This window comes from Peromyscus californicus, unplaced genomic scaffold (genome assembly GCF_007827085.1).
Source record: "Peromyscus californicus insignis strain IS unplaced genomic scaffold, ASM782708v3 Scaffold_11__1_contigs__length_118956290, whole genome shotgun sequence".
NCBI lineage: Eukaryota > Metazoa > Chordata > Mammalia > Rodentia > Cricetidae > Peromyscus > Peromyscus californicus.
The window spans coordinates 99,053,322-99,073,921 of record NW_026294402.1 but is presented as its reverse complement, the minus strand read 5'-3'; positions in this window follow the sequence as shown (position 1 = coordinate 99,073,921).

The following is a 20,600-nucleotide window of genomic DNA, read 5'->3' as shown; positions in this document are numbered from 1 at the left end:
TCTCCCACTCCTCATTTCCCTACCATTCTAACCACATCCTCTTCCTCAACAGCATCAGCTCCTGGTGAGAAGCAAGTCTCCCATCACCTCTGCTCTCCAGGGACTCTCTTTCCCCTCTGTCTTCAAGCCTAGTGTCAACTCCTGCCTTCTGTTGTCATCCTCCACGTTTTCCAGCCTCTGCTGGTTCCCCAAACTCTGTCCACACTTTGTTCATTATACTGTAAACTCTAAACATCTAAAACTTTGAAGCATGTTAGCTATTTTCTTTCAGGATCCTGACCTATACAAATGTCATATAACAAAGATTCCCTCTGTGGTCCAGAGGAAAGAGTACACCATCCTGACACCAAGCTCCACATCTAAAAGACACATCATTCTCCTTTAGTTCTTCAAAAACAGAATGATGGGAACTGGGGAGACGGCTTAGTGGGTAAAGTGATTGCTGCAAAATCATAAGGACCTGAGTTCAAATTCCCAGGGCCCATATAAAAAAGCTATGTGCCCCAGCACTGGGAAGGGTGGGGTAGGGAAAGCAGAGACAGGTGGGTCCCTGAAACTCACTGGTCATCCAGTCTAGCCAATCAGTGAGCACCAGGTTTAAAGAGAGACCCTGTCTCAAAAATTTAGGTGGAGAGTAAAAGAGCAAGGTGCCCAGTACAAACCTCTAGCCTGCACACATGCATGCAGGAGTCTATGCACCCATATACACATGTGTACATACATGCAAACAACACACACACACACACACACACACACACACACACACACACATACAGAGACATACAGGGTGATAGGCTGCAGACCTTTTAAAATAATAACAGAGCCAATGTGTCAGCCAGACATAATGATTACAAATATGTCTGCATTTAATAACAACAAGTTTAAGTATGTGGCTAAGACACTGATGACTACAGGGAGATAGACGAATTGTCTATAAATTAGAGCTGGGGATTTTAACATACCTCTTCCAAAAGTGGCAACATGAGCAGATTAAACACTCTGTGGAGATACAGAAGACTTGAAGAGCTGCTTTCCTCCCCCTCCCCATCTCCATCCCATAATTGTACATAACCCATCTACTCTGCCCTGTCAAGATTAAATGATATTTAAGTGCTAGCACACGGGTTCATCTCAGTCAAAGCGCCCAGTGGTAAGACATCTGGGGGGGGGAGGGTTGTGTGAATGTAGAAGATGCTGAATAGCAGAGGAACTTCTGAGATGGGAGAAGCCTCAGAAAGGACAAGGTGTGCTCCACAGAGTCCTAAACATCACCTGCAGTGCTAGACGTTGGCACAGTGGCTACCCTCTGGAGATTAGCTAGACAGTGTCACCGAGGGGAATTTTAAGATACTGGCTCTGATGACTCACTTAGACACTAGTTACACTTCCTTTGTTCAGCTCATGAGAATTCTGTAAGCTGTACCCAAATGATTTGAACGTTTTGGAAATGGATATAATTCTTCAAGAACAAATATTTTAAAAGCACCAATTGCACACGTCAATTTCAGTTCTTGCCTTATCTTTGTGGTGCTTCCTACCCACTGTGCTTGACCTTGTGGGGATGTGAAGGAAACATTAGTTTACAGTTCAGTACAGCAAATCATAAAATGGCCTGAACACTAATAAGCAGGAAAGAGATTTAATAAAGTAGGTCTTCAATGAATTTAGGCCCTCCTTGCTGATGCCTAGGTAGAATCTCTGCCCTCAGCTTTCAGCCACCCTCCCACGTATTCATGCCCTATACTATGAGATTTTGAAAAAAAAAAAAAGCATGTCGCTTGTGCCTACATCAGTAGAACACATATCCCCTCCCCTTGCCTTTGAGCTTGATCATGTGACTTTCTTCGGCCAACTATATATACAAGAGAGACAGTATGCCAGTTATCTTAGACCTCCAGAGGCCTCATACAATTCGCTTCTCCTCTGGTGCTTTGAAGGGTGTTCTGGTAGCTTCTGCACCACGTTTTTTAAAAGATTCATTTGGTTTTAATAAGAGTTTTGCCTACACGTATGTATGTGCATCATATGTGTGTAGTGCCAGCAAAGACCAGAAGATGGGGTCAGATCCCCTGGAACTGGAGTTAGAGATGGTTGTTAGCCACCATGTGGTTCTGGGAACTTGAAGCAGAAATATCCCACAACTCACAGACAAATGCTTATTCTGTACAGTGGAGAAATTTTTGTGGTTGTTTGTTACACAGTAATTGTTAACAATACACTTGCCACAGTCAAAGTCCAGAAACATGTATTATATAATATGCATTACACAACACAAGCAAGTTGTATAATTCTGATTTCTTTAAGCTGGTAGACCAATTCATATACAATGCAGCGTTTTCTAGATTTTAAATAAAAGGAATGACAAATACTATAGAAATAATAATTGTCGCAATAACCCTACATGTTAACTCAGCTGGGCTGGGGACGCTGAAACAGCTGTTTACGTTATTTCTGTATGCTCCTCTCCTGGAAGAAATTAGCAACGGAGCAATGGGCTGCATCAAGACGACGTCACCATAACTCTTCTCTCCTTGGACTGCGACATCCATCTTCCCCTGGCCTTGGCATTTGAAGCTCCTGCTTGTCAATCCTTCAGACTCTGACCAGAACCTAACACCACTGTCCAACCTGCTCCAAGGACTCAGACTCAGACTGACTATTCCAGTGAGGCATATTGCTTAAACAGGCCTCCCTTCCTGCACCTTTGAGCAATAATCTAGCTGTCAATGCCCTGGCCTGGAAAATGGATCCAGGCAATATAATTAAGAAGGGCTTCTCAACACAGACAGAACAGGACACTTTCATATCATACCTAAAGAGAAAAGTAGCACTTCCTTCTCCCCGGGTTGCCATTTACTCCTCCGCCTCAAAACTACTGTTGTCTTGGGGTATGAGAAACGCAGCCCATGTCTGCATCCCAGCACCCTTGAGTCAGTCATTAGACCTCTTATCTGCCCTTAGCTCCAGCTGGTTCTCAAGCAGCAGTGCCAATGAGGCCTGCCTTTGCAAAGCCTGGAAGCGCTTTGGCTTTAAAAGTCTTAAAAGTACTCAGAAGGCCTGAGCAGCAGTGGCAACAGATAGCACATCAATAGTCTTTGGCGGAAGCGCCTTCTGCTGACATTCAGCAGTTCTTGCAAAGGCTTTATTTGCATAGCAGCACTGTCACAGTGCTAGGCCTGCAAAGAGAGTCTAGCATCTGTCAAAATAGGAACGCGGCTGAGCGTACCTGACAGGAATCTGAGAAGGAGGCCCGACTTGGAATCACACCGACTTCCCACCTCCAGAGCAACCCACTTTCTCTTGTGATCAGTAAAGGAAATAAAACGAACTAAGGACCTAGAATGTGGCTGACTAAGTGCTAGGGGTGTACGGCTATTATTTCATTTAATCCTTGTAACAGCCTGCAAGGTCAGTGTGTGTATGCCAATGCTCACAAACAAGGAAGGGTGGAGAACTCGGTGAGATTCACTTCCTAAAAGGCTAACATCTTTTAGGAAGTGAATGTGGCTGATGAGGAGAGTGCCATGGTGGATCTGGCCCACCATGTTCTTAGAACCAAAAGATGGGTGTGCCTATGTAAGAGCTTAAAGAAAACATTTTAAAGCCCCCAATGACAGGCATACTTTCAAAAGTCCACAGTTGGTTTCTCTGAATGGTAAAGGCAGGAAACAAACCTGTCCCTAGAATCCAACGTTAACCTTGCATTTTCTTGTAGGCCTAAGTGCCAAGGTCAAGGAAGGTGATGGTGAGTAGATTTACTTCATGCAAAAACAGAGATTCCTCTCGCTGGAGGGCTGGCAGGCCTCAGCTCCCACTGAAGTCACCCAGTGTCAGCATTGTGACTACCACACAGACTGTATCTACCACACCAAAAGCAGCATCATTGGGATAATTTGACTGGAAATGGGAAGAGCAGAGTCTTACCCTTCTAGACACATCTAAACACCAAGAACATAATCTTCTAATATTCCTGGGATCCTACATTTCTGGATTCCAGAACACAGGCTACTCTGTGAAGCTCACCATGATTCTGAAATGGATTTAGGTCCCAGTGAAGGCAATTTTTCAATTATTAATCACTTGCCTGTCCCCCACCCACCCCCTGGGGAAAACCTGAACAAATTTCCATTTATATCAAAAAGGATACCAATGACCAAACAAAGAAACAATTCTATCAAAGTACAACTTGCTCAACCAGGGAGTTTACTGAGGTTACCTACAAGAATATGGGTTAAGTTACTTACCGGAGGAGGCATGAGTTAAAGGCAGATGTATCATTGAAAATCCCTCCCCAGCACTGGAGTATGAACTATCACTTATAAAAGCTGTAATCTTGGCATTTATACAGAACTCACAGGCAACTTGAGAGTTGGAGATTCTCCTTTAGGCCTTAGAGTCTCTTTCCTCCAGTAGGCCTTATTGCTTATACAATCTCAGGGAGTAAGGGGCCTTGTGAATCTTGTAAGTTTCAGGGACTTCCTGATATTTGGGGGCTGTTTAATTCTTGAGTCACAAAGAGTCTCCTTCTGAGATGGAAGGAACTGTTTAGACTACAAGGCTATTGCCACTCAGCAGTGCCTGTCAATAGGTGAAGGCTATCACTTATGCATTCTAATGGATCATGTTTGCCAATCTAGTGACCGAGGCATCAGGAAACAGATTTATGGTGTATCTGTTTTCAGTATCTCACTTAGTACCCTGCATACAAAAAGGTCAAGATGGGCTTCAACTTCTGCTTGTATGTCCAATAAAGAGCATCTCAAAGCTTAGTTCTAAAATAGCATCCTTGGATATAATCCTGGGACTGTGTTTACAGCCATCAATAGTAAGAGTACTATAATATTTTGAGCAAGCACACGATTGCTGGGAGAAAGATGTCACATAAAAAGGTAAGATGACTGACTGTACTGAAGCATGTGGGTGCAGATGAGTATCCTTAATAAGACACTTCTCAAGAGCAACGCAAAGCAGCATTTGTAGGTCTAACTTGAGCAGCATTAGGTAGGTAGGTAAGTAGATGGATATAGACGAAATAGATATAGATAGATATAGATACTCATCCTTGGTTTAGAAAGCCTGCCCTGTATGGAACAATAACACTTTATTACTTAGACAAATGAGCAGCTCTATGGGTTCTTAAATATAGAAAAAACTGCTGTAAATTTTAGGAAGGGTTTTGTTTTAATTCCTTTTACAGAATTAGATCAATAACTACCAGGAAGACTACCAAGAGTTCTCAGAGCTCTATCATAAACGGTCTGCCCTTAGGCATTTTTTATGATTAGGGGGAAAGGCATGTCTACCAGAATATGGCTGTGCAAACCAATAGATACCCCACGATCATTTGGGCTGAAATCATATTACCTTATTGACTTTAATAGTTGGTAGAAAGCCAAGGTCAGCAGGTAGAAACATAAGTAGATGTAAGTGCTCAATAAATTGTGAAAATCAGCTCATTGTTATATGTGAATGTAGATTTTTTTAACAAAATGTGATCTGATGGAAAATGCAAATAATTATTTTATTAAAAACAAAATTATGCCAAAAGTATTGTAGATGAATTTCTAAACAGTCTTATTAAATAAGAAACACAGAGCCAAATACAGATGTAACAGCCAAGGAGATCAGAGAACTAGGGAAGAGCCGCGACTACCTTTAGCTTACCACCAAGCCATAGTTTCCCACACAAGAGAGCTTCTTCCTGTCTGACTCGTCTTCTCATTGGCTCTAAACCCAGCCACATGACTTCCTTGTCACTGCCTATCTATACAGACCTCCAGGTCTCTATGGTTAGTACTGGAATTTAAAGGCTCATGTCACCACGATTGGCTGTGTCCTTGACCACACAGAGACTCTGCCTGCCATGTGGTCGGATTAAGGGCACATGCCACCACCGCTTGACTTCTGCTTATGGTTCACTGTGTGACCTCTGATCTCCAGGCAACCCTTGTTTATTAACATACAAATAAAATCACATTTCAGTACAAATAAAATATCACCACAAAGTATGACTAGGCAAATCACACACACACACACACACACACACACACACACACACAAAAATGAAGCTGCAAAGCTAGTAAGGAGAGAGTGCAAGTTAAATATGCTAATTGATCACTTGATACACATCAAGCATCAGAGTCCTGTGATGCAGGGGATTGGCAAGGCTGTGCAGGCATGAGAACCACAGGCAGTAGGTCTGGGACTGTGAACCTCAACGGGTGTTTGTGTACACTGTGAAAATAAGAGTGCATGTCCCTTCATTTCATTCCTTAAAGAAGTCCTTGTCTGGGTACAGAAGAACTATTTATCAGAACTGTGCTTTTGGAAGCAAGGGGTCAGATGTAACCTGATTTATCCATCATTAGGAAAAAAATGGAAAGGTAAGTTGCAGGCTCCAACTTTGGAATATTTACCTGAAAGTAGAAGCAATGAACTAAATGTGCATAGAACACGGCTAAATCTCCAAAAGTTAATGTTGGTTGATTAAAGCAAAACTCAGAATGAAGGCTGTAGTGTAACACCATAGGTGTTAACCTAAACACACACACATACACACACACACACACACACACACACACACACACACACACACACACACACACGCATGCACGCACGTGCACACACACATTCACATAATCATGCATGCTCACTGTATTTTCTGTAGGGCATTGGGCTAAGAGTCAAGTATTACTGGACTGTTGTTAAATGCTGTAAAATCACTGTCAATGTTAATGATGTCTTTATTCCAAGCACCCCTTTTTGTGGTTATTTTCCCTTTAAATAAGCTAAGATGTTGGGGGTTGGTAACTTGACTCCCTAATTGACAGCTAGCTGCAAGGCCCTTCTCAGTGCTCTGCTTGCCTGGAGTGAGGATTATCACCAGCCAAGCCCATTAGAGCTGCTCTCATGCCAGTACCAGCTGCTTTGAACACTCCATAGATACCTTGAGAAAGCTACATGATAACCATGGCTATTATGGGTTGAAGACCCTCCTACCCAGGGCCTGTCTGCAAACCGTAATGCTACAAGGTGCTGTGTGCAGCTACTGGGCTGGTGACTGCTCCCACAATTCCCCACTGATGAAAGCTGAGGATTATAATAGCTGCCAAGTGCCAAGTCTATTGGAAGTTCAAGCCTAGAACAATGAGCCTTACACCTGAATGCCAAGAGCAGTAAGTGTCTGGCATCTAAAGCGTGAAGCAATTGGTCTCCAGTTCTCTGCTCTATAGACTGGCTCTTTTGGTCCAGATACTAAACTCAGGGCAGGGAAAGGCTCAGGGCCTTCAACACAGGGAAATCCTACCCATAGTTTCTATCCAGGTTGAGCATGAGGACCCTGACACTGGCTGGTAACAGATATCTAATATGTTAGAGAAGGTGCCTGTGAGTGGTAGGGTCACAGATAAAATAAATAGTTAAAAATGAGACCAGCACAGGAAAGAATAAAAAAAAAAAGTAAAACAAGAGAAGGAACTGTGGTGATAGTGTGCTCATGACCTAAAAAGGTCAATGACAACCCAAGTCTCTGGAGTCTAAGTGAATAAAGTATAGGTTGCATGGAGTTAGAGGGGTTAATGATAAAAGAGGTAATGGAGAACCATTGAGATTGAAAACGATAGTCTCTTTTCTCACCAAAGGAACCTCAGGGGTCACAGGAAGTTTGGCTAGCTGTACCTTCAGCCCTGTTCTCCTACTGTGACTCTCCTCAAGAGCTCCAAGCTACACCAAGTGCCCACTGGGACCTTGTACTATCTCCAGCACTCAGAAGAAAAGGTGACAACACAAATAACTGTTATAGTCCAGATGCCATGAACTTTCACTACAACTTAACACAGAATAAAAGACTTTGCTGAGGACAGACCTGAGAAACGAAGCCCTGGCTGATGCTGTGGAGAGAGCGTAGCTCACTGGCTGGATCTGTGGATCCGTGGATCCGTGGATCCGTGGCAGCCTGTCATTCTACCTCTGCTGCCAAAGTCGAAGACTGTTGAGCCATGAGGGGTTCTGCTGCGGTTTCCACATTACCCCTAGAATAAGTTGAGAAATTCCAGGAACGACCAATCAGAAAAGACATACATCCTCAGGAAAATAATTGAAGATAATTATCTTCCCAAATCACCATCCAGACTGCAAGGTTCCAGCTTTGCTCTTACTAACAATCAAATAAGCAAGCAGATGTATAAATCAGCAGCAGTCACATTCACTTCCAGCAAGCAATTAATAAAACTCTCAACAGGGAAGCAATATTTTTTAGCCTATGAGGTAAAATAACAATGGGAGGGATTTAGCTGATGTGTGCAAACATAAATCAAATGGCGTGTTCAAAGATAAATCAGCTGGGGCTGTTGGGATGGCTCAGTGGGTGGTGACAACCACCAAGCCTGATGACAGAAAGAGAGAACTGATTCCCCAAAAATGTCCTCTGACCTCTACAAATACACTGTCACACACATACACACACAGAGGTGAGGGCAAATAAATGTACCAAAATGTAGAAAACGAATCAGCTGGAGGCCAACCTATTAAGTATAGAAGTTGTGATGGGACACACCTTTAATCCCAGTACTTGGGAGGCAGAGGCAGGTTGATCTCCAAATTTGAGGCCAGTCTGGTCTACAGAGCTAGTTCCAGGACAGTCAGGGCTACACAAAGAAACCCTGTCTCAAAGAAAGAAAGAAAGAAAGAAAGAAAGAAAGAAAGAAAGAAAAAGAAAGAAAGAAAGAAAGAAAGAAAGAAAGAAAGAAAGAAAGAGAAAGGAAGAAGGAAGGAAGGAAGGAAGGAAGGAAGGAAGGAAGGAAGGAAGGAAGGAAGGGAAGGAAGGAAGGAAGGAAGGAAGAGAGAGGGGGAGGGAGGGAGGGAGGGGGAGAGAGAGAGAGAGAGAGAGAGAGAGAGAGAGAGAGAGAGAGAGAGAGGAAGGAAGGAAGGAAGGAAAGAAAGAAAGAAAGAAAGAAAGAAAGGGAGAAAGAAAGAAAGAGGAGAGAGACACAGACAGACAAAGAGAGAGAAAGACAACAACTTAAATCATTATTAGCATCCACACTCTTATTTAAAATAAAGCTACAGATAATTCATTTAGTTATCACACACAGTTGTATGGCAGCCAAAAGAAAATCTAATCACTAGGGACAGAACATTTGAAATATCACACAAGAAAGTAATACTTTCTCAGGCAACACACACACACATACATATGTTAAAAATGAAACCTGGAGTTCTGCTAAATTGGATTAAATGAAAACCCAGTGTCATTGCTTAAAGCATTGTCAAATAAATATTTTTTAAGAAATATTAAGGTTTCCAAGATTAAGGAGGTAAGGAAGGTAAATAATTTTTAAACTGAGTGTGATGTGCACGATGCCTATAATCCAGTACTTGGAAGGCAGAGGGGAAAGAGGATTATAAATCTGAATTAATCCTGGGCTATATAAGGAGGTCTAAAATACAGAGCAGTGGTTCTCAGCCTATGGATCATGACTCCCTTGAGGGTCAAACAATCCTTTCACCTTAGGGGTCACCTAAGACCATTGGAGAATGCAGATGTTTACATTACAATTCATAACAATAGCAAAATTACACTTATGGAGTAGCGACAAAAATAATTTTATGGTTTGGGGATCACCACAACATGAGGAGCTGTATTACAGGGTCACAGCACTAGAAAGGTTGAGAACCACTGATCTAGAGGCTTAGAGGACCTTGATGAAGTCGTGTGTGTGTGTGTGTGTGTGTGTGTGTGTGTGTGTGTGTGTGTGTGTAATATGTATATATGTGCATTGTGTGTGTAGGCCAAAGGTCAAGTGTCTTATCAATCACTCTCCACCTTGTTTTATTGAGACAGAGTCTCTCACTACCTGAAGCTAATCAATTCAGCTAGACTGGCTGGCCAGCAAGTCCCAGGTAGTCTCCAGTCTCTACTTTCCCAGCTCTGGGATTACAGGCATGTACCCCCACACCATTTTTTTATGTTAGTGTTGGGATCCAAACTAAGACTTTCATAAATGGAAGCCCTTTACCAACTGAGCCCCCAGAAGCCCTGTGAAGTATGTTGTATAACTGGAAACCTTAAACAGTTCTCCAGCCCCTAACCCTACAACTATCAGCTCTTCTTTGTACTATTTCACTGCACACACACACAAACAGATCATTTTAGATCCTTTTCTGATGGCTTTTCATCCTTTAAATAGCAATGGGCTCCCACATTTTGCAGCCAATCTTCTTAGCAAACTCTTAATGTGTCCTAATCAGTAGTCATCACACCATTCCAGTTCTCTAGATGAAACAGAACGGAGGTGAAATCTCCACATGCACCTTTATTACTGAAAGGGGAAAAAATCCTAGTGGGACAGAAGTAGAGATAAGTTGGGGGTATACAATACAGTGTGGGGGATTATATAGCATCAATAATTGAAAGATTTTATAGGAGAATATAACCTATACTTGGGAAAGAGGAGGAAGAAAATCATAGACCATTACCTAGGGTATGATTCTTAAGTCATAACTAGAAAAGCATGCCAGATGTAGGCAAAGAAAGAGCAGTATGTGCCAGGCAGTAGTAGTACATGCCTTTAATCCCAGCACTCAGGAGGCAGAGGCAGGCATATCACTGTGAGTTCTAGGCCAGCCTGGTCTATAGAGCAAGTTCCAGGACAGTCAAAGCTACAGAGAAACCCTGTCTTGAAAATGTAAATAAATAAGTAAATAAATAATAAACAAATAATAGTAATATGCACAGAGCTGTGATCTCAATTTGCTATACCCAAATGCAATGAATGTAAGTAGAGCTTCTTAGAGCTAGCCAATGGTTTGAAGTTTTTAACTTGTATAGAGTAGTGGTCTGAATGTGAAGTGTCACCCATAGGTTCTTTCAACTTGGGACCCAGATGGTGGCTCTGTCTTGAAAGGTTCTGGAATTTTTAGGAAGTAGATAATGCTTTGTTACAGGAAGTGGGTCACCAGGGGCCAGCTTTGAGGTTCCATAGTCCAGCTCCACTGCAGGTCTACCCTCCACACCTTGACTGTAGACAGACACAATGTGACCACGATGGGCTCCACTCTCAAACCGGGAGCCAAATTAAACCCTCCCCCACTAAGTGGCTTCTTGTCAGGTATTTTTGTCACAGAATTGAAAAAAAAAACTAATGCAGGCAAGTATTTGGTAAGTGCCAGGAGATCCCACACAACTTACTTCACAGGCCTATCACATGACTATTCCAGCCATCATTGAATACCAGGATTGCCCTTCTGGAAATCCCACCCATCCTTGGTTTACTCAAGGAAGCTGAACAGTGGTGGTGTTCCCTGAATCAACATCTACTTCCCTCCTTGTAAATAAAGGCAGAGTTTTTCCATTCCCACCACCTGGTCCCAAATAAACACACAAAAGTTTATATTAATTACAAGATGCTCAGCTGATAGTTCAGGCTTATTGTTAACTAGCTCTTACATTTAAATTAACCCATTTCTATACATTTATGTATTGCCATGTAGCCATGGGTTTACCAGTCCTTTGGCATCTTGCTTCTTGGGTGGCTTGCTCCTGTCTCTCTCTTGACTCTGCCCCTCTTCATCCAAGTCTTCAGTTTGATTGTTCCACCTGACCTTATGCTGCCTTGCCATAGGCCAAACAGCTTTATTATTAACCAATGAGAGTAATACATATCCACAGCATACAGAAGGATCATCCCACAGCATCTCCCCCTTTTTGTCTAATCAAAAAGGAAGGCTTTAACTTTAACATAGAAAAATTACATACAACAAAACAGTTATCAAACAAGAATTACAGCTACAATATCCAGTCTATTTGTATTTGACAGTATCAGAGAACACAATTATCCATCCTATCTTGGTGAGTCGAAAGTTTTATATCTAACTTATCCTTTTATCATAACTAAGAAAAATTATAACTATGATTATCTAGTCTTCAACTCCATCAAGGATACCAGAAGGATGAAATGTTACCTAATGACAGGGACATCATGCTGCCTGGACAGTCACCCAAAGTTTCTCTGTAACGTTGGGACATCTATCTTTGGCCCATAGGCATAGTATACATTTTCCAGAAGCAGAAAATTTTGAAGGACTGTCCTACTTTGTTTGGGTAAAGTTTGACTGTTGGTCCAGTTTGGACAGTAACTGTCAGCAATTGAGGCAAGGGAATTTTCTTTGCTCACAAGGTTAGTTTTTGCCATAGAGAAAACAAACTCCATATGGAGTTTCTTCAGTGCCCCTCATCTTCTCTGAAGAAGATTAGTGCTGCCAGGAGCAGACGTGTCTCACTGTCACAAAAAGTCTAAGTTCTTAAAACATTTTAATTCCATATTCTATAGGTCTTTGAAGTATTTGAGGACCATCTATCTATTTGAAATATATCTGTGTATGACCTTGAAAACATACCTATCATGACTGTAAGTTTGACTATTATAGATGACTAACTAGTAATCTGTATTTTTAATTATACATTATATGTTTAATTGGGCTGCATAAACACAATACCTTAACCAAGAGTAGAAATATACATACAGTATAATAAAATTAACTTTAAATTTGTACCAGTGAACTAAAATCCATACCAATGTAAAATATTTTGAGATTAACAGTTGTTTTTTTTGGATTAAAGTAGATTCAATAATCTACCTTTTTCCCATAATAATAATCTACCCTTTTTCCCAAAATTTCTATATCATATCCCCCTTTCTTCTTTTAGAAAGAGATTGACTATAACTAATAACAATTTGTAACCAATGCCCCCTTGAATGAAAACATAACTAATACTTTGGGAATGTGGGTATAGTTTTCTAAACTACTTCCTGTTGCCTGGTGGGCACTAGTCATCTTTGAGGGACCCTGAGAAAACCAGGATAACTGTTAAGTCTTAGCTGGAATATTTTGTGAGGCTGGATAATTTGTTCAGAGGCCTTGAAGCTGTTTTGGATGTTGGATCATCTGATATACTTTTACTGGTGTCTGGTCCCCTTGTTCTGAAAATACATCAACTTTTAAAGGTAACATACATACCTGTGCTAATACAAATATAAACTGTATATTGTACACAAGTCAGCCAAAGATGTTTTTTGTTATGTGTTTGATCAGGTAAAATATACATCACATGTCTTGTAGTTACTTTAGGTTTATTTTCCCATGTCTATAGTCAGGATTTTCAGGGGTTCTTCCTCAATCAAATCTGATTTTTCTTAACCCAGAATGAATACATAGCCTCTCATTTCCTGTAGAAACAAGAACACAACTTTTACCCCAAAGTGACATACCTTTTGACATAAATTTTGGAGTCAAGATATCTTTAAAATATATAGGTTGGCTTAATTTAGTAGCTTTTACAATCAAATGTTTCTCAGCAATTATCATTCACCCACTAACAGTCAAAAATCCAAAGACAATACAATCAAATACAGAATCCAGATTGTGTATTTCCCATCTTTATGTGGCTTATCATATTTTTATTACTCTATTCCCTTTTTAAAGATTTTACTATTATTTTTAAATCATTTTTTCAATCTTTGACTGTTCCTACTCTTTTTTCTCTCTCTCAAGCCTATGCACATTTTTCAAGAATACTGTGACCCATTTAGAGGCCTTCTTGTCTGAATCTATCCTTACTCTAATCTGTTTTGTCAGTATGAGCAAAAACCCTAAACCCAACACACAGTGTGTGCTTGTACTGCAGCTCTTGTGAGACTGTGGGAATCTGCTATGTTGCAGCTCAAGCCCACACACCACTGCCAGGGGACACATCTCTGTACTGTGGCCTGCATGAGAGACATGAACTATGCAGCTGCTCTTGGCTCTGTTTTTGTGTATCTAGAACACTTTTTTTTTAAAGCTTTTTCAGGCTTTATGTGGATATACATGCACCACGTTGGAACACCATATATAAATAGAGGCAGAGTTTTCTGTCCCTACTGACCACCTGGTCCCAAATAAACACACTAAAGCTTATATTAATTACAAGATGCTCAGCCCATAGTTCAGGCTTATTGCTAACTAGCTCTTACATTTAAATTAACTCATTTCTATTCATCTATGTATTGTCACATGGCTATGGCTTTACTGGTCCTCTGCAATCTTGATTCTTGGGCAGCTTGCTTGTGTCTCTCTCCCAACACCACCCCTCTTCATCCCAGTCCTCAGTTTGATTGTTCTGCTTAACCTTATCCTGCCTTGCCAAAGGCAAACAGCTTTATTATTAACCAATGAGAGTAATACATACACACAGTGTGCAGAAGGATCATCCCACAGCAGCTCCTGTTACGGTGTGCTTTTCTGTTGCTTGATAAACACCATGACCAAGAGCATCTTGGGGAGGAAAGAGTCTATTTCGCCTCACAGCTTACAGTCCATTGTCAAGAGAAACCAAGGCAGGAACTCAAGGCAAGAGCTTGAAATTGAAATAGAAACCATAGAGGAATCTTGCTTACTGGCTGGATCCCTCTGGCTTGTTCAGCTACCTTTCTTAAACAACCTAGGCCATTTGCCTAGGGATAGCACTGCCCACAGTGGGTTAGGACCTTCTAAATCAATTAGCAATTAAGAAAATGCTGCACAGACATGACCATGGGTCAGAATGATCTGGAAAATTCTTCAGTTAAGGTTCCCTCTTCCCATGTGACCCTAGGTTTATGTCAAGTTGACAACTTAAGGTAACTATGACACATATTCCAAAGTCTATTAAAGGTATACATGCAAATCAATAAAATTATAGTGCTTTTAAGTGATTTTGTGTGTGTGTGTGTGTGTGTGTGTGTGTGTGTGTGTGTGTGTACATGTGTGATATGTATAAATGCTTGCATAGACCAAATGAGATTACTAGGTCCCCTGGAGCCAAAGTTGTGGGTGTTGTGAGTTCTATGATCTGGTTGTTGGGAACTCATGTCCTGTGTAAGAGTAGTAAGTGCTCTTAACTGCTGAGCCATCTGCCCAGCCACCAGATTATAATATTTTCACTCTCCATTTTCTGACAAGTCCTAGCTGCATAAAAGTAGACTTGGATAGAACCAGTCAAAATCCGAGCTGGAATGATGGCTGTACCAGTTTACACATTTAAAAAAATCATCATAAAGATGGATTTTAATGTTAAAAACAAGAAATATTTTAGTTAAGTATTAAAAATACAAATTTTACCTGAATAAATTATACCTTAATAAGTATTCCAGAATAAATTATACCCAGAGTACACTAGGCCCTGTATGTTCCATGCATTTCTATGCTGTGGGATGTTCTGTATGGCAAATGTGTTGCTCTGATTGGTCAATAAATAAAACACTGATTGGCCAGTGGCTAGGCAGGAAGTGTAGGCGGGACAAGGAGGAGAATAAAGCTGGGAAGTGGAAGGCTGAGTCAGAGAGACACTGCCAGCTGCCATGATGACAAACAGCATGTGAAGATGCCGGTAAGCCATGAGCCACATGGCAAGGTATAGATTTATAGAAATGGATTAATTTAATCTGTAAGAAGAGTTAGCAAGAAGCCTGCCACGCCATACAGTTTGTAACCAATATAAGTCTCTGTGTTTACTTGGTCGGGTCTGAGCGGCTGTGGGACTGGCAGGTGAGAGAGATTTGTCCTGACTGTGGGCCAGGCAGGAAAACTCTAGCTACATTTCTATGTATACAATATCCAGAGGCATCAACCTTGCCTCTGTATCCTGGTTCCCACCCCAACCACCTCTGTGACCTTAGCACACAGCATAAGCTCTCTAAATTCCATTTCATCACATTATAAAATGTGTTTTCATGTCACTTACACACCCACCTCATAAGGTAGGATAAATGAGAACATGCAAGGTCACTGCCAAATAGGGTCCTAGTATTTAATAAAAGTTCTATAAAAGTTCATTTTTCTTCCTTCTATTCCTTATGTGTAACATTTGGTGACAGTTTTGTCATGGTAACAATAATACCTCTTCTAACCAGGGTTTGTATCTCTCTCTCTCTCTCTCTCTCTCTCTCTCTCTCTCTCTCTCTCTCTCTCTCTCTCTGGTTTTTCGAGACAGGGTTTCTCTGTGCCACTTTGGTGTCTGTCCTGGATCTCACTCTGTAGACCAGACTGGCCTTGAACTCACTGAGATCCGCCTGGCTCTGCCTCCCAAGTGCTGGGATTAAAGGCGTGTACCACCACCACCCAGCTGTATCTCTTTCTTAAGAAGCATTAGAATTGTATAGCAGCCATTCATCTGGTGCAGCCCTGTCAGGATGCATCTTTCCATCTTGCCAGTCAGTCCTCTGCCTGATCTATGGCTCCCAGCTTCCTGGGAAGCACCAGGCCCATTTTGGCCATGGCCTTCCCAAAGTGTTAGTGTTTTGTTTTCCTCTTAAGATACAAAACTCCGGCCCAAGGCAACAGCGGGCTTGTTAAATTGCCTTCAAGATCCATTATTAGGTGGCTGGAAAGTTGCCACCCAGGAATGCAAGATCTCCCTTACGGCTTCTACCCTGGCAGTACCCAAAATGCTGCAATTTCCCCTGACTATGGAGTTAATGCCTTGTCAGGGGAACAAGGGGCAATTAAGATGTCTGGAATGAGAATGGGAAGCTTGGGCCCTGACACCAATTGTAGCTTAAACTTGACATGGTCCTGTGGGTTTCTCTTTACCCATGACTCATCATTGACATATGCTAACAAGTTCCATGGGTAGTCCCTGCTCAGCAGCCTTGGGTCAGGACAGGGGCTGGGATCTTGGCTGTAGTCTTCCTCTACATAAGCAGCTCAATGCTCCCTGTCCACGGAGATTACATGGGCAAGTTCACTGCTCTCTGAGTGTGTCTTAGTTGTCTCCTCTCTTACTCTCTAGTCTACAGCCCCTTTGCCTCCTTGGTCTGCGGATGTCTGCCCAAGACCATCTAAAACCCAATCTACTTTCCATAAAAACTGATTTCTCCTACCAGTTTTTCTTTCTACTTGTAACCAATTGGCCAACACTCAGGGTTTCCCAGAAGAAATGGAAATCGACTTTTAGTCACTTGAAATACAACTGCCTTATTGAATAATGCTTACAGTGTTTGCTTATCAGCCCTACTATGAGAATTCAGCTTGATGAAAGAGAAATATATATTGCCGTATGACAGCATATTAAATATTTAAAAAGCCATGTTCTCGATTCTTACACTAACAGCGAATAAAAAGAACTAGACAAAAATCACACAATGAACTTGATCAAAACAATGAATACACTTCCCACATGATATTCTGTGCAGAGAAAATTCTGGAGAAGAGGCTCAGGAATGTTGACAGTGTCTCTTCTCCAGGTGGCAGGATTGTGAATGGCTGTTATGAAAATGCCTTCTCCTCTTTTTGTTCCTCTCTTAGTGAGCACCTGTTCCTTTTCTAGTGAAAACAAAAGACTTTTCCAAACAAACTGATGAAACAAACTTTCACACTTCTCTGGAAAACAGAGCGCTTCCTGTTGGTTCCCCACCCCCCATCCCCGTAGCTGAACTGCACACACGGATAGACTTTAATTTCTCCAGTTTAAAACAGCAATAGCAGACAAGATCACTCTGCCAACATGACAGAGAAAGAGAAACACAGAATCTTTCAGGAATAATGTGAAGCCAGATGTGGAGGCACATGCCAGGAATCCCAGACTGAGGCAGGAGGATTCCAAGTTTGGGGCCATCCTGGGATGCAGTGATTTTTTTTTTTTCTGTGCATGGAATTGTCTTTGGAAACCTTTTATTTGCTGAACAAAATTTTGAGGACTGACAACACAGCACAGTGGCGGCTCCGATCAATGAATTGGCATCCCTTCGGTCTAGCCAGAGAGACCAGCATCAAACAGACATATAAATACACTATATTTCTACATCTCAACACAGGTGAGAGCACGACTTCTCAGCCTCCATATGATGACCATCTGGGGCCAGACGACCCTGTCTTAAGGGGCCACTCTCTGCACTGTGAGATCGTGAGCAGCATCCCTGGCCTCTGCCCACTAGATGCTGGTGCCACCCTTCCTCTTGTGTTGTGACCAGAAATGCTTCCAAATACTGCCAGATGCTCAGGGGAGGGTGGAAGCCAAGATCACCCTCCTTGTTCCATGTCAAGAAGAACCTCTGCTAAGGGTGGGAGACCTAGTTCAGTTATGGAAGAGCTTGCCTCTCAAGCATGAGAACCCAAGTTCAGATCTCCAGAACCCACATAGCATGGAGGCTCATACCTGTAATCCCAGCACTGTAAGATGGAAAGTGGAGACAGACAGACAGCCTAGGTAGAATACTTCCAGGTTGATGAGAAACTCATCTCAAAGACAAAGTTTCCTGATACCTGAGAACTGACAGCTGAGGGACCAAATTTAGGCTTTGAGTCCAGAGAACACTTGAGGGCAAATCCTAAAGCTGAGACTCAAAGGATGATCAGGATATAAACTGACGACTAGTACGAGTGTTCACACAGATCCAGAGCCCATGTGACTGCCCTGACCTTGGAGTTCTAGAGGACTGGAAGCCCTATGTGCAGTGTGACTCCAGGACCCTTAGGAGATCAAATGATAGAGAGAAGGACACTCCTGCTGGGTATCGTTGCCATTTTCAATATTCTGTCTCCATTTCTTCATTTAGTCTTTGTTTTGCCTTCTCTACAAGAATGACATAATGAAAAATAAAAGGAACAGTAAGCTATAATCGTAGGCTGTGCATCAAGTCATATCTCATCTCTTATCCCTGAGCGGATCTGGATGTGAGTCCCAGCTGAGGCCACCAGGTTGAGTTCTGGCCAATCAAAGGTGAACAGATGTGATATTCCCAACCCCAAGTCCAGTCTAGGAGAATCACAGATGGCCACCTGACTCTTGTGCTTCCTCTAGCTAGATGTCAGTGTCAGGGGAACAAGGGAGAGAACAAGGTTGATGGCATTGGCTTGGTTCTTCAGTGCTGCCTGAGCATAATGAAGTAGATTCCCACTGACCCACCTCCCTCCCAGTTAGGAATAGCTGCCCCAGAACTTTCCATAAAACAGAGATGAGGTTCTGTGTTAACCCCTGAAGCCTGCATGCCTGTTTGGGAATCTAGCTGGGGTTTTCCTAACATAGCTAAGCAGCACCTCAAGAAAGAGCTTTCTTCCAACGGGGGGTGGGGGTTGGAGGGTGGGGGGGTGGAGTGTACATGTCCCCTCACTAGGTACTTAATATGGAAAATAAATATGTCCTGTAGGCCGGGAACATTCAGGAAACAGCTAACTCTTGTACAACTCAGACCCATAAAAGGGATACTTTTAGCCTTGGGCTTTGCTGTGAAGAAATCTTAGGAATGAATAGAAAAGGTCCTCTCCTTTTGAAATAACACACAGACAATTGCTTTTTCTTTGTAATACTATAGTAGAGGAAGAAAACTCCCCCAAATAATACAAAGTTCTGAAGCCAATATGGCTAATAAACTCTAAAGCCTTTTGGAAAACTACAACTACTATTATCAAATTGAAAAGTAATTGATTGAAATTAACTAAAGGGCATAAATAGAATTTTAAAGATGCATAAAATCACCTATATTTCTCCTCTAGTCTGACTATCAGACATCACACTTTTTTTCCTACCATGCTTTTCCATCGACTCTCACAAATTCAAATGTCAATAGCTAGATATGATTTCCACTTTAGGCAATCAAGCACTTAGCAATCAAGTGAGTGAGATGAAGGCGTTGCTGTAGGCCCATTCAGTCTAATGTACAAAGTAGAATGCAGACAGATTGTCTCAGAGGAGCATAAGGTGGGACTAAATGCTCTTCTTAGGGGTAAGCAACAAAATCTGAATTAGCCCTGGTGGAGGCCTATAACCTGGCTATTTGGGAGGAAGGATGAGGCAGGAAGGTTGCAAATTAAAGACTCTCTTTGGGTGACAGAGCAAATTCATGACCAGGCTAGGCAGTTTACAAAGACCCAATCTCAAAATGAAGTCAAGAGAGGGCCAGGGAGGCAGCTCAGTGGTAAATGCTTGACTGTGGTATGTTAGTCCTAGATTCAATCCTTAGTGTTAGCAGAAGACAGAATATAAAGAGAGGGACAGGGAGAATGGGGAAATGTGGCTTTCCATTGACTTCAGTTATGAAGAGGACTGTTTTGTACACATCTGACAACACTGAAATAAATTTAAGATTGCAACACATTATATATGAAACTGTGGAATAATGCTCTTGTACACTGTAAAGATTTGTCACTCAAATTGGTTTAATAAAATACTGATTGGCCAGTTGCCAGGCAGGAAGTATAGGTGTGGTGACCAAACTGGGAGAATTCTGGGAAGAGGAAGGGCAGAGTCAGGAGTCACCAGCCAGATGCAGAGGAAGCAATATGAGAATGCCGTATTGAGAAAAGATACCAAACCACATGACTAAATGCTGTGGGATGTTCTGTATGGCAAATGTGTTGCTCTGATTGGTCAATAAATAAAACACTGATTGTCCAGTGGCTAGGCAGGAAGTATAGGCAGGACAAGGAGGAGAATAAAGCTGGGAAGTGGAAGGCTGAGTGAGAGAGACACTGCCAACCACCATGATGACAAACAGCATGTGAAGATGCCAGTAAGCCATGAGCCACATGGCAAGGTATAGATTTATAGAAATGGATTAATTTAAGCTGTAAGAAGAGTTAGCAAG